The 15,845-nt window shown below is 43.6% G+C and overlaps 1 protein-coding gene across 1 annotated transcript in view; it reads right to left on the bottom strand.

Annotated features, from left to right (window-relative positions):
* RAB38 (RAB38, member RAS oncogene family) overlaps nt 1-15,845 on the bottom strand; it is a 66,020-nt gene that overhangs the window by 22,745 nt on the left and 27,430 nt on the right. The gene's annotated exons all lie outside the window — the stretch shown is intronic.

Here is a 15,845-nt window from a genome sequence, read left to right as displayed (position 1 = left end):
ACAGTGGCAACTCGACTTCTCCAGTTGCTCAGAACAAAATCTGTGGAGCCATCCCCAAACATCCTCTTTCTCTCATAACCTTCATCCAAATCGTCAGTTAATCCTGTCTGCTGTATGTTCAAAAATACATGTCGGCACTTCCTTGGCGATCCAGTGGTTAAGACTTCAAAGTTCCACTGCAGGGGGCATGGGTTTGATCCCTGGTTAGGGAACTAAGTTCCTGCATGTGTGGCCGAAAAGTTAAAAGATAAAAATTTTTAAAGCATATAGAGTTTGATTATTTTTCAGAATTTTTCTTCCCTAGATACACAACAGAGTCCTAGCTGATTTCCTGCTTCCAACCTTTCCTACTATAATCCAAGCTCAACATAACCACCAGAACAACTGTCTAAATCAAATCATAGCACTGATCAAAGCAGATGTCTTCTCATCTCACTGAGAGCAAAACTCAAAGTTGTCATAATGCTTTAAAGACTGGACACATCGCCTCTTCATCTCTGTCATCCTAGCAAAGCCCAGCTACCAGTTCCAGAGGCACCTCTGCCCATGCTAAACCCTCTTCCATGATCATTCCCCTCCCGGGAATCTAAACGACTCAATGCTGGCCCTCTTCCAAACCTTCAATTAAAAAAAAAAAAATACCTGAGTGAAACCTTCCCTAGTCACCTGTCTAAAACTGCTTTCCTCTCTGAATCCCCAAGCATACATGTACTCAAGCTCTAGGCTCCTTTCCTATACAAACGAACCCCCTAGCACTTTGTTCTACAGGACAGACTTATTTATCTTTTAATTACCTGCAGCCACACTACAATGCAGGCTCTCAGAAGTCAAGGACTTGATCTGTTTCGCCCAGGCACAATCCTACAGTCTAACACAGTGTCTGTCACGTGGAGGAGAGGTACTCAGATTCTCTAAAGAATGAAGAAAGGAAACCGTAAAATAAGGAGTTAGATGACAAGAAGATTTTGAAGTACTCTCCAAATCTAGTTTTTCCTGGGTTTCCATGCAATGGTAGAAGACACAAAGAGGTGAGAATGGGGGTCTGAGTATGGGTTTCTATTACCGTGGTAACACAAGGCCTCTTGAGACTTTGATAATTTAAATTTACTGCCCATGTCTGTCCTTCTTTACAAAAATCTGCAACATGGAACTACATTTATAACCACACGAAACAGACAATGATACTTCTCTTTCCCAGAAACTCTTCCTTTTCAAAGGGACTCATCCTGGGAGACCTGCCACAATGAGCCCGTTGAGGCAGCATGTAAAAACGGGATTTACATGCAATGTTTCAGAAACACACTGTACAAGCACTGCTAGGCACCCACTGCGGCCACCCCTCTCTTTCATTTTGGGAGCCCCCAAATGAAAGCTAAATGACTTGCCTCACGATTCACAAAGATCATGCTTACACTGGAGAATTCAAAGTGACCTAAGAATTAGAAAGGGTCTCAACAGAATTTCCTTCCCTTGAAGCAACCTGTGACAGGCAAATTTATTCCCAAAAGATGGCTCCACTTCATTTAGTTCAAGGACGTGGATTTACTGCTCTCAATCTTTCTGTCCGTGGCTTTGCTACATTATTCCAGGAACAATCTCATCCCTCAGATCACCCGTGGACACCGCTGGCTAACCTCATCCTTGAACAGCACTCCTGCATGTTGGCTCAGTGAGCAGGCTGACTGGGGAGCAGCTGCCGTTGCTTCCCGCTTCTGCCTAATGGACTATTGATCCCCGCCTCCATCCCCTGTCCCAGCAGGTTCTCCCAAGGAATCAATACCTGACTAGTCAGCGAAGCAGAGATGAAACAAGGCCGTGGGAGGGCAACGCTGCCGCTCACAAACCTAAGGGTCCTCCAAGGATGGCACACAAGACACACTGAAGGAGGGAAAGGACCACACAACGGGGAAAGGACCACAAAACAGGGAGAGACCAAAGCAACACTGAAGAAAAGCAGGCAGACACACGGAGGAGGGAAGCAGACACGTCTCCGCCATAAACCCCTCATGAAACAAGGAAGCAACCCTTCCAGAAGTGTCTGACAATGGTGTGGAGAGAGGAGCCAGGGCCTTTGCCCATGCTTTTAGGAGTAGAAAGGAGGGAAAGAAAGCACCAGGTAGACCCAGAATCAACCAGCCCTAGCTTAAATCCTAGCTCTGCTACTCTTCTGGGTGAGTGTCTTAAATCCTGCTGGACTTTAGTTCCCACACTTCTCTGTTGTTCTTTACCTTTTTCCTTCTACCGGAGTGAAGCTGATTAACAATGTGGCGATAGTTCCAAGTGTGCAGCGAAGTGATTCAGGTATACACGCGTACGTGCATCTTAAATTCTTTACCCACTTAGGTTGTTACATAATATCAAGAGTTCCTTGAGCTATACAGTAAGATCTTGTTGGTTATCCATTTTTGATTATAAAAGCTTATTTTTAATCCGGAAGAGTTAAAATAGGAAATTTTAAATTCTTCCCAAAGCTTGCCATTTTTAAAAGTTTAATGTGCAGTATAACTTTCCAGATTTTCTAAGTATATATAGATTTCTATTTTTACACAGAAGAATTCACAGGAACAGACTAATTTTTAATCTGCTTTTTTTTTCACTTGACAATATATTGAGGATATAGCAGTATGCACATATCAACCCCAAACTCCCTAGCTACCCCTTCCCTGCCCTTCTCCCTGGCCATCATAAGTTCATTCTCTAAGTCTAAGAGTCCGTTTTATAAATAAGTTCATTGGTATCATTTCTTTTTAGATTCTGCATATAGGGGATGTCATACTATTATTTTTAATAGTAAGTCTCCATGGTCTTATTGACAATTTTCTGATGGCTGATAAAGCTAGGTAACTGCAGTAGTGATACATTCTTACTTAGATATTTTAGGGTAAAGATAATATTTGTCTTTCTCTGTCTTTACTTACTCCACTTAGCATGATGATGGCTAGGTCTATCTATGTTGCTGCAAATGGGATTTCATTATTTTTATGACTAATATTCCATTGTGTATATAAACACCACATCTTTATCCATTCATCTGTCAGTGGACACTTTAGGTTGCTTCCACGTCTTGGCTATTATAAATAGTGCAACGTTGTAAATCAAGTATATTTCAACAGCAAAATTTTTTTAAAAGATGAGAAACTCTCCTTGCTTTTTGAAACACCCAGGGATTTCTAAAGGTGGCTTCCTTATGCCCCTCTGCACAGACGTGTTAAAAAGAAGCTCCTCCCAGCAGTCTCCTTGGATCTTCCTTTGGGGACTCTCTTAGCCTTGCTAACTCAGAACAAATATCAAGTAAGCTGCCTCATTCGCAGGTAGAGGTAACACCTTTTCCTCCAAGTGCTCTCACAGCCCTGTAGAGTCCACTAGTATTTATGGAACTTCCTACTATATTGTAATTATTCATTTGTATGATTTTTCTTCCAGGAGACTGAGAACGTCTTAATGGGAAGAAACTATACCCTTCATCACCAGGGCCTCAGTGCCTAGAAAAGTGCCTGGATATACAACAGGTCTTCAAGGAATATATCAGAAATGAATGAAGCAGTGAGTGAGCAAGTGTAAAACAGCTTTTGCACATCAAAATCACCAAAGGACTGTTTTCCAAAAACATACATCCTCTGTCCCTCCGGATATTTCCGAGATTAGGGCCAAGGCACCTGACGTGTATCTCAGCAAGCTCCTCGGGTATTCCTGATGTACGACTCTATTGAGAAATCACATCACTGGAGAGAGTTCTAGACTAGATCTGTTGTCTAGGCTTCGTTTCTTCAATGAAAATCGCTGAAAAACCTCTCTGCAACTCTGTTTTAGTTAAAAAAATAAAAGACAAATACCATAGTGTGTGTGGCTCAAATGACAATAGCTGAAACCAGTGAGAGGTACATGAGAACTTCAATGAGGAGGAAACTTCTTGATGCTGGTTCTGGGGTATGAAGAAGGAATATGCTGGCTAACGACATCCACAGGCTGATGGTAGATTCTTGGCCAGTGTTAGTGGAATCACCAAGCTAAACACTCTGCAGTTGCTAGTTTGGGCCCAAGGCACTAGGGGAGACAGTCTCCCTCGGCTCCAGTTTTCGTCTCTACCCCCGCTTCACGCTGTGGGACGCTGCAACCTCCCTGCTGTGCAGTGTCTAGGGAGCTTTCGGGATGAAAGGAGTCACATCATGTGGTACGCTCCTGGGAAATACAGCAGTAAATTAATTTTTCTGCTTCTTCTTCACAGTTCTCTAAGGACAGAAATACCCCCACAACAGGCAGAAGAAAGAATAATACAGAAAAAAGAATCTTCTGAATAAGTGCTTGAAAAGCACTGCAGCAAAAAAATTCTGTTTCAGCCAATAAACAGACCAAATAATCACTGACCAAGTGATCAGTGTTCACTTGGAAGGGTAAACAGGAGGATTTCAAAGTGCAATGCAGGAGACATGTCCATAGAGAAAGAAGTGTAACATAATGTGGTAAGAGATAGGACAGACTACCTGAGAGTCAGTGGCAGATGATGCTTGAGCTGAGTCCTGAAGGGAGAGTGGAGGACAGGTGAATTAACTGTAGGAAGCGTGTTCTAGGAAGCAGGAATTCCAAAATGTGAACAGGTGACTTGGTGCAGTTTAATATCACTAGGGGATAAACAGGTAGGAAGTAGCCAGGGATAGACTCAGAGAGGCAGAGAAGAGCATCACTATGGGGTTTTGGTGTTTGTTTTTTGGTTGTTGTTTTTTTTTTTTTGCTCAGGAATTTGGGCTTTCTGAAGGATAAGTAACCTGGTTACTTATGGGAGTATGGATCTTATTCTATGGGAGTATGGATCAAATGTTTGGGTGGATGTGAGGTCTCCCATGAAGATGATCTAATTTGCAGAAGAGCTAATAAATTCCGTTTCCAGCATGTTGGATTTGAAGAGTCGTAGAGGTGAGATCTAAGCAGAGTCCAGAGGGACCTGGAAGTCTGAGGTTTGGAAGGAAGCCATGCTGGAGGTAGAGATGCAGGAAGAATGCTGATTCCAGAAGCTAAGTCTGGTATTTAATCATTCTTTGAGTCTGGGAATGGCAGCCATGGTTTACTACTGAAAATCAGAGACCAAATAGGACATATCTGTCATGGTCTGCACCCAGGCAACATTTTCATTCCCAAAGGCACTGGATTCTACTTGCTTTTCCCATCCTCCTTCACCTACACTTTTCCATACCCCTCACCTCTGCTGCAGATTAAGTTCCAGACAGGATAGAACCTCAGGAATATCCTTCCTCCTGGAAATCCTGAAAGAAGGGCCTTTTTCCTTTAAAAGATTTTTACAGAAATCATTATGATGGACAGATAGGATACGATTTTTAAAAGTGAAAACATGGAAATCTTATAAAGATTTCAGATTTTCCCTGCCTCGGATTTTGGCGCCCTGTCTTGGCACCAGGAAACCCACCGAGTTGTTCTGAACTCTTCTACTGCCCTTTAGAACAGAGCTGATACGTCCTTCCCTCAGCCTCCACTCTTCCTAATTAAGCGCATCATCTGCCAGCTTCCAGGTCCTGCTTCCAGACCACGAAGGAGGGCAACACACTCCCAGGGGCAACATCTCTCAGTACACGCAGAGATCCTCAAAGGGGATGGGTGGACAGCAACGAACCATCGACAGAGGGGTTGTGCAAAAATCCGAGGAGAGGGTTTTGTTTGACAAGGCTCCCTGTTCCCTTTCTGGATCTGATATTCTACCCCAACATAAAATTCTTGCCCCAGCTGAATAGAACTTTTTCTCTAGGAGTCCCCTAATCCTAACACATTTTTCTAAAGATACAATTGGAAAGGAATTAAGCAATTGAAGGTGCCATGGGCTGCTTCTAGAACAAGCATCTGTGACTCAGTGGACAGGATTGCCTGGGAGGCCTCTGAAACTGGGAGCAATTTTTGTACATATGTGTATTTTTTTAAGAGAGAGACCAGCCATTTATTGCATACTAATCTTCCAGGCATTTCGTACTTACTATCATTGATTCTTATGACAGCTCCATTTTTCATATGAGAAATAGAGGCTCAGCATGATTAAGTGTTTGGCCCAAAACCACATAACTTTGGGTCCAAGGCGAGAGCCTGACTCCCATCTACATGGCCTCCATGCCCACACTCACCATACTCTGCCTTAGTGCCTCTCTCTGCTTCTCAGAGTCTTTTCCCAGGTTCAAAGATCCACAGTGATCCTACAGCCTGGATCCAGCAGAGGAAAAGGTGGATTTTCTGGGCTCAGAGAGACATGGTCTCTCAGAGACTCGTAGCCTGCCTCAGCCCTGTAGGCAACACCCATCATCCGGAAGGAGGGCTGAGCCACCCGGGGTGAGCTGGCCCAGCAGAGGGCCACCGCCCAGCGGCAGACACGTAGGCGGCAGAGACGGAGTCCCTTAAGGAAACATCTGTAGAGGCTGTACGGTGTGGGTAGGAAGAGAACAATGATGTGGGAAGTCTGGAGCTACCTAAGGCAAAGACCGGAGAAGGATATCTGATGTAGAAGCAGCTGCATGAAAAAGCATGGAGATGAATACTGGGGATACTAAAATTCAGATATTAAAGTAGTAGGCGGGTGGCAAACAGAGAAAGCAAAACTCCGCCATGAGTCAGACTACGTCCCTTAGCATCAGCCCCTCAGGCAGAGAATCCTTAAAAGGCTACAGAAGCCTCAGCAGTTTCTTTTTTAAAATTTTATTATATCTTTATTTATAAATTTATCTTTGTCATTGTAAAAGCAACATAATCACACTAAAAGATGAAAACCAGAAACATGAAAACAAGATCACCCACGATCCCACAATCTAACAACTGTTACCATTGGGCAAGAATTATAACTTTTTTCATATAATTGCATACCTGGTAAACAGACAAAACTCAAAAGTCCACCGTACTTGATTTTCCTTAAGAGAAAACTGCCAACCAACAGGAACTTGTATTCAATTAGTACCTTTCCCTTAGAGGATTTAGAAAACCCTAATATAAAGCATGATCTATGGGGTTTCTCAGGCTCAGGACTATTGAAATTTGGGGCCAAATCATTCTTTTGGGAAGTGTGTTTGAGGGTGTGTAGTGTGCACTCTAGGATGTCTGTAAGACACGATGGGAAACCCAAATGAACTTCTTGGCCAATGCTATATTTATTGATCAGTCCCAGTCTCTAGCCAACCAAGTATCAGTTGCTCCATAAACAGTTACTATATAATAAGGCTAGACTGGAAAAGGCTATAAGATAGTGCAGGGTGGTGGCTGGGTGTACAATTAGCACATCTGGCTTGAAATCCCAACTTTACAACCTACCAACTGTGAGATCTTCAGCAAGTCATTTATGTTCTCCAATTTAAACTTTAATCCCTTCATCCATTAAACAAGAATAATGAAAGGACTTACAAGAATCTTTTAAGGATGAGCTACTGCATGTAAAGCCAGAAGCACAAAAGAGAAGCAGTTGCTGTAAGACATAATGAGTAGAGGGTCAGATCAGATGATAACTAGTTCAGGCTTTGAAAGCCACAAGGCTGCAGTTGCAACTACTCAGCTCTGCAGTTGTAGTAGGAAAGCAGCCACAGATAACATGTGCACCAATGAGCATGGCTGCGCTCTGCTAACCCTTCATTTACTATACAGGGGCAGCAACATTTGGCCCGCAGGTCATAGCCGCTGACCTCTGCTTTCAGATGTCTAAATTTGAATCAAGGAGAGCACTCTACAGAAGGTTCTTGAACTTGACTATGAAAACATCAGAGTGATTCCTTGGAGAGGCTGAATTTTTCGCATCTTGCTGTATAGCCTACCTCAAGCCAGGTCTGGAGTCTGTGACAGCTGTCCGGGCATGAGACAGAAAGGACCTGCACTGTGGGCGATACAAACGCGATCCCTGCAGGAGAGGGTGGCAAACGCTGCCACTGTGGGCGATACGAACGCGATCCCTGCAGGAGAGGGTGGCAAACGCTGCCACTGTGGGCGATACAAACGCGAACCCTGCAGGAGAGGGTGGCAAACGCTGCTCCTCGCCTCCCGCTCACCCAGCTGCGGTAATAACCTCCCAGGGTCTGTCTGTATTTTCCTACAATGGCTTAGTCATAGTCGGAGCCATCAGTTCAGTTCAGTTCAGTTGCTCAGTCGTGTCCGACTCTGCGACCCCATGAACTGCAGCACGCCAGGCCTCCCTGTCCATCACCAACTCCCGGAGTTCACCCAAACTTATGTTCATCGAGCCGGTGATGCCATCCAACCATCTCATCCTCTGTCGTCCCCTTCTCCTCCTGCCCCCAATCCCTCCCAGCATCAGGGTCTTTTCCAATGAATCAACTCTTTGCATCAGGTGGCCAAAGTATTAGAGTTTCAGCTTCAGCATCAGTCCTTCCAGTGAACACCAGGACTAATCTCCTTTGCAGTCCAAGGGACTCTCAAGAGTCTTCTACAACACCAGAGTTCAAAAGCATCAATTCTTCGGTGCTCAGCTTTCTTCACAGTCCAACTCTCACATCCATACATGACCACTGGAAAAACCATAGCCTTGACTAGATGGACCTTTGTTGGCCAAGTAATGTCTCTGCTTTTGAATATGCTGTCTAGGTTGGTCATAAGTTTCCTTCCAAGGAGTAAGCATCTTTTAATTTCATGGCTGCAATCACCATCTGCAGTGATTTTGGAGCCCAGAAAAATAAAGTCAGCCACTGTTTCCACTGTTTCCCCATCTATTTGCCATGAAATGATAGGACCAGATGCCATGATCTTCGTTTTCTGAATGTTGAGCTTTAAGCCAACTTTTTCACTCTCCTCTTTCACTTTCAAGAGGCTTTTTAGTTCCTCTTCACTTTCTGCCTTAAGGGTGGTGTTATCTGCGTATCTGAAGATATTGATATTTCTCCCGGCAATCTTGATTCCAGCTTGTGCTTCTTCCCATATTACCTAGCAAATAATTAGCATAGACCTAGAAAACCTCTGGAGAATTAATTAGCTAAAGTTAAAAATTAAAATGTTATTCTTAATTTATACTGACTCCTAAACAGATGAGTTGCTTGAATTTGAGACTCATACTTAAGCTACTCTCAGTCTCAAGCAATGATTCCATTTATCATGCAGGGCATTAAGAATCTGTCAGAAATGATTCAAATAGTTGTACTACAGACTAGTGGTCACTGTATGAATTGATCATGACTCTTAACCATTGCCACCGCTTCCTGTAAATGATACCTTCTAACTTTGCTCTGGTTTTGGATTTTCAGATTGGGCCTGCCCTTTTATGTTCCTAAGTACAACCAGCTTTAAGCAGATTGGTTAAAAATGCCAGGGTAAACATGCTGTACCCCAACCGAGTCAGGGGAGCCACAGCCACAGCTCCAAATAAAGTCTTTGGAGACAGAAGCTTAAAATGCGGCATATCCACTTCCCATAGGGAATTCTGACATTTTAAGAACAGGAACCTAAAAGCACGCTCTGAGCCCAGGAAAGGTTTAATACACATTGTTCACAGCACAGACTTAAACAGTCATTTGATATAAATTGTGTTGAATCAATGAATGCACCAGTGACTATTAAGAATTTTTTCATGGATTGACATTTAAAATTTGGGAGTAAGCCAGAGATGGCTTACTACTCGATTGAAAAATAAAAGGATTTTTTAAGAATAATGTCCTATACTCAATTCATTAAAAGATGAATTAGAATAACCATCTACCCATACCCAAGCTCAGCAATGCATTTCCGGTTTGTATAAATGCCTTGTATTTCTAATTACATATTTTCTAAAAGCCTATGAAAATAAATGATGCGTGATCCTACCCTTCAAGCAGTTTCTAGAAAACGAGCCACTTAACTGCTGCTTATTTCAGCTTTCAGAGCAATTTAAAAATAATAATGATAATGAATAAAAGCTTACTAAACAATTAAATACAGAGATTTCCCTGGCAGTCCAGTGGTTATGAGTTGGCCTTCCAGTGCAGGAGGTGAGGCTTTGATCCCTGGTCAGGGAGTTAAGATTCCACACGACTCAAGGTCAAAAAACCAAAAGGTGAAACAGAAGCAATATTGTAACAAATTCAGAAAAGTTTTTAAAAAATACAAGGAAATACAGAAAACACTCCCTTTACAAGAGAATTCTAGGCCAGCATTTCCTTACTGTTGTTGCTCAGCCTTGTCTGACTCTGCGACCGCATGGACCACAGCACGCTAGGCTCCGCCATCCCCCACTATCTCCTGGAGTTTGCTCAGATCCATGTCCGTTGAGTCGGTGATGCTATCCAACCACCTCATTCTCTGCTGCCCTCTTCTCCTTTTGCCTTCAGTCTTTCCCTTTCACAGCATTTCCTTAAAGTGTTCAATTAGTTTGTTAGTGTTCTATGTGGCCAAAAATAATTTACAAATTATCTGATGCCTGAGAGAGTGTCCTTTTGGAGGAGATAATACAAAAAAATACCACTACAGTGTGGCACACTATCGTTTTAGAAATCCACACTAACTAGAGACATATCTTGATTTTGAGATCTTAATATAGGAAGGAACAAAAAGTGTCTGTTAGAATCAAAGAAGTAAGGTAATAACTGTATAGCTTTAGGGAAATTGCCTAGGTCTCATCTCAACGTTTTTTTTTTAATTGTAATAACATTAATACTTACTCTATAGGCTCATGCCAGGATTGAATGAGTTCATACACATAAAAATTTCTACACAAAGTTAACATTCAGCAAACAGGAAGAACCTAGACATTGTTATTACTAGAGATTCAGCATGTGCATTAGATATCAAAGGCCTGAAAATTCCAACAGCAAAGGGGACAGTGAAGTTGGTTTTCTCAAATCCATTTGATCACGTATATTAATTTGAATTTTCAGTCATAAGACTCAGAAGCCAATGCTAGCTAAACATGAAATCATTTATTCAAGGCTTGTTAGATTGCTTGCAGAATTACTTAGTAGGCTACAGAAACAGTAGTCTAGAAAAACCGGATTTAGCCTAAGCTTCCAGAAACTCAGATGCCATACAGAACAAGTGTGATGAGAACACTGCTACCAGCCACCACTGAACACTAGGTCCGGTAATCTGCAAAGCTCTGAGGAACTCAGCTTGAATGCAGTTGTTCCTGGGACCAGATCTTGATTCTGCATCCAGCATAGGACTCAGCAAACCACACTCTCTCCCAAGAATGGAAGTCTGTTCTGCCACCACCTTCCCCAGAGGGGGCAAAAAACGGGTTCTGCATTGTACCTCCATCCTCTACTTGCTCACTTATGAATCAGTCTGTAGGTGGAATCTAGGTCATATGTCTGTTTTCTAGCTGCAAAGAAAGGAAAAGAAGAAAGTTTTATGGGCTCTCCCTGGGGAGGTGAGCCTTCCCTGGCGAGAAGCTCCCTAAAGATAACAAATGTGTTTTCAACAGTTACTGGAAACCCAAAATGCATGAAAAATAGGTGTTTCGCTGCACCATGAAACCCCTATTTGTTGTTCAGTTCCTAAGTTGTGTCCGACTTTTTGTGACCCCATGAACTGCAGAATGCCATGCTTCCCTGTCCTTCACCATTACCCAGAGTTTGTTCAAACTCATGTCCACTGGGTTTGTGATGCCATTCAACCAGCTCATCCTCTGTTGCCCCCTTCTCCTCCTACCTTCAATCTTTCCCAATATCAGGGTCTTTTCCAATAAGTAGGCTCTTTGCATCAGGTGGCCAAAGTATTGGAGTTTCAGCTTTAGCATCAGTCCTTCCAAAGAACACCCAGGGCTGATCTCCTTTAGAATGGACTGGTTGGATCTCCCTTCAGTCCAAGGGACTCTCAGGAGTCTTCTCCTCCCCCTAAAAGCTACTAATGTCTTATAGAGGATACTGCTGGGTATATTCCTTCCCTTAGCAGGCCACACATCAACGTCTTGCCTTTTAGTTGTAGGGAAGAGACTAAAATTCAATAGAGTTTAATGTCAGAAAGTTTCTTCTAGGGTACCCATTGATCTTAGAATATTCTGAGATCGAGGGTGGGCCTAAAGGTCACCATAAATAGGATAGAAACAGACAAGGAAATCTGCCAGAAGTAGAGCATGCCGTGGAGGCTGCATGAACAGAAGACACTGCCGTTCTTTCTGAGATTGTTCTTGTGGCCACTCGGGTAGATCCCACCCGCCCCATTATTTCCCATCTACATGGCATTTTCCTGGTGTCCTGCTTCTGAACACAACCTCACGGGAACCACCAGAGCATAAAAGTAAGATGGAACAGCCTGGGAGGGACTGAGATGTAGAAACAGACCCTTCTTCTGAGTGCCGCTTTTGTGAGCATCAGAGTCAGCTACAGATGATGATACCCACATGGGCAGGTGGGCTGTGGGAACAAGCGATTGAGACAAGGTGGGATGTGTGTGCGGTGAGATCAGACATAAAACATCCAGGGACCCCTGGGTCGCTTAATCTCATAGAAACTCTGAAAGGTAATTGGATCCGGCCATAGCGTGAATCCAAAGGAAGTCGCTTCGGAGATTCAGGCAGAAAGCATCAAGAAGGCGCCAGGTAAATGGAGCAGAAGGTCAGGGGGCTCCATCAGCCATTGATATGGGCCCAAAAGATAGGATTCTCAGTCTTGGGAATGCTCTAGCAAGAGCAGGCCAGGGCCCTCATTCTAAATAGACAAATCTACCAAATCCTTGGAGAAGGAAATGGCAATCCACTCCAGTACTATTGCCTGGAAAATCCCACGGACAGAGGAGCCTGGTAGGCTACAGTCCATGGGATAGCAAAGAGTCGGACACGACTTCACGTGAGCGACTTCACGTTCACGTTCACCAAAGCATATTATAAATACCAGGCTTGGACACAAAAATGCATAAGAGCCATTATTAGAGATAAGGTATGATGCGGACAGTGCGATGCATCAGAGCTCCTGACCTACAGGTTGACCAATTAAATTAAATTACAGACCAGAAACGGAGCTGTTAAAAATAATTGTGCTAGGATCCTAGGCATAAATCAGGAATGTTCCAGAAAATGGGACATATGCTCACCTCAGTTATATGTTACCTGGCTGTAGTGAATCCCCAGGCAGAATTCAACTAAACATGGCTAAGAAAAGAAGATAATGTAAAGGTTGAAAGCTAAAGAAAACCTGACTTTGGAGACTGGTTTTCTTTTCCTTCCTTTGCTTTTGGTATTTGAAGAGATGATGTGAAAAACCAAAGATGCTAGCAAACATTTACTTTTAATTTTTTTTTTCCCCTCTCTTAATTCACAGCCAGAGGGTACCATGCTTATTCCAGCAATAGCACACGGCCTGAAAATTCTTGCAGAAAGTTTCTTGAGAAGATTAAAGAGCAAGAGGTCAAATTTACTTTGGCAGTGGGGTCAGCAGCAGAAAGGAGGCTTGTCTAAAGAACAAGCTCCTCTAACATCCTGCTAGTTTCAGCTTCGGGCATGGCCAAACTGCTGATGATACCCACAGGATTTGTGCAAGAGGCGGCCGGGAGAACAAAGCCAGAGGCTGTGGACGTTAGCTCATTAGAAGTTTTGGAAACACTAAAAAAAAGAAAATCAGATGTTTATCACCAGACTGATAATGATGTGACCCAAGAGGACTCAAGTTGTTAGGAGAGACACTTTTCTAAGACAAAGATCTTTATGGGAAATGTTCCCCGGTCCCAAAGGTAATCAAAGAATGAATTGGTGGCTGCCTCCAAATGCTGCCATCTTAGCTTCAGGCAGACAGTCTGAGCTGGGCCTCTGTTTTGTAAATGCTGAAATGCTGTCCTCAGAAAGGAAGCAGAGCTTTATCAGAGATCTTAAAAATAAAAAGACTTTGGGAACAATTTGACTAATCAAGGGTGCAGCATTGTTCCTGCTGCAGGATTGTTTCTGCACACCTCGGTGTCCACTTTGAAAACCAGCCCGGCTCTGGGAAACCATTTTCATTCTTTGGACATCCGGAAGGACAATTTCAACAGCAGTATGCTTGGAGGGAAGAGAGGTGTAGGCTCTGCCTTCCACAGTGAGGCCTTGTACCCTCCTGGTCATATTAGCCGTTCAATGCCCTTTAGCCTTGGGAAACTCCCTCCGCCCTCTCTCTGTACAAAGCTTCTCTTCAAAGTTTACGCTTTCGGGGATTTGGAGGATTGGAAATCCAGCATTGAAGTGCATGTGGGTCAGCCAGGCCTTAAGTTAATTAACATCGTGCCCTTAAGTAGAGTTTGACACTGCAATCATTGTGCAAGGAATGTCAGCGTGAAGGGAAAGAAAGCCCTTGTCCCGCAAGGCATTTCAGCCCTCCCCACAGATTCACAGGCCTCTTCCTTCCTTTTCTCTAATTTTTCTGTTGGTACTTATTGGCTGTCCGATATATATTGGATATATCCATATATTTTTACTTAGGTTTTGTTGTTATTGTTATACATGAAGTCAGGATCCTGTTTCATAAATTTCTCTGTTTCCAGTGCCTGGTATATAACAGGCATTCCATAACATTTGCTGAATGAGAGAATGATGGATCCAAATATATCCTTATATGAGTCATTGAATATAGACTGCCCTCCAGGTGTAAGGTAATTAATTGAGAAAAGGAGTTCTCCAAAACTCTGGTCTTTTACCCCTGTGCCTAGAGGCTTCTGGGCTGGAGACTCTTGGAAAAGAAAGGAATTTGAATGAATATTCAAAGATCTGTGGAATGAAGTTGAGTATGGGGCTAAGGAATGGGTAAATGGATGCATTCACCCACATTTTGGAATTTTTTTAAAAGCCAGACTAACACCCAATAACCAGACTATTAAAAATGTCCTATTTCTGGGACTTCCCTGGCGGTGCAGCAGTTAAGACTCTGTCTCCAGCGCATGTGGCACAGGTTCGATCCCTGGTCAGGGAACCGAGATTCCACCGCCACTTGGTGTGGGGGATGGTGGGCGGGGGGGTGGGGGGGTGGCGAGGGGGGTGATGGGGGGGGTGTAGTGTTTCTTCAATGTCCATCACTTAATCACATTCGCGAGCACTACTTGGCTTATGTATCTTTACAACAGTAAATTCTTGGAACAAACAAACAGACAAGGTTCAATGGGAGCCAGGAAATAGAAAACAGGTACAGTGTCCCAAATGTAAGGGAAAAATCCTCAAAAATAATAAGGAAGACAAAGGGTTTTAAAAGGAAAAAGGGGGAAGCACGTACAAGCATGCTGAGGCCTCAAGAAGTAAAACTTTCTAAACATAAGGCCAGCTTAGAGGCAGCACTGGGAGAGGGCGGGCACTGAGACCCGCCCCCAAAGCCTGAACTAAGAGGTCAGATAAGAGGCATCCCCGCCTCGTCCTCCCGCTCCGGCGCCTCCCACCCCGAGCAGTTCAGTCTTCCTGCTCAAGTTTTCACTGTAGTGATAGTTTCACATCAGGTTTTTCTCTGTAATCTCTACAGCCATGACTTTAGCTCAAGGCCTTGTCGTTTTCTCATAAGAATGCAGTAACTACCATGTCGATCTGTCTTTCCAGAGTCCCCAAGGACAAATCTGACCACTCTACCCTTTGGTACAAGACCCTTCAGAAGCTCCTCCTCAGCCTGTTTCCTAGTGGCTCAGACGGTAAAGTGTCTGCCTGCCTTGCGGGAGACCTGGGTTCAATCCCTGGGTCAGGAAGATCCCTGGAGAAAAAAGCGGCAACCCACTCCAGTATTCTTGCCTGGAAAACCCCATGGACGGAGGAACCTGGTGGGTTACAATCCATGGGGTCCCAAAGAGTTGGACACAATTGAATGACTTCACTTTCTTTCTTTAAGCCTATTTAAATGATGTCCATTCAAACTGTAGTTCCAAACCATGCGCTCAAAGGTTCACAGCAAGGCCTAGGTGTTAACTTCCCTCAGTGCAGAGACAATGCCTATCTTACTCAAAGATGAATCCCA

This window comes from Ovis canadensis, chromosome 21 (assembly GCF_042477335.2).
Source record: "Ovis canadensis isolate MfBH-ARS-UI-01 breed Bighorn chromosome 21, ARS-UI_OviCan_v2, whole genome shotgun sequence".
NCBI classification, from domain to species: domain Eukaryota; kingdom Metazoa; phylum Chordata; class Mammalia; order Artiodactyla; family Bovidae; genus Ovis; species Ovis canadensis.
Note: the sequence above shows the minus strand (reverse complement) of the source record. Positions and strands in the feature narration are given on the sequence as shown.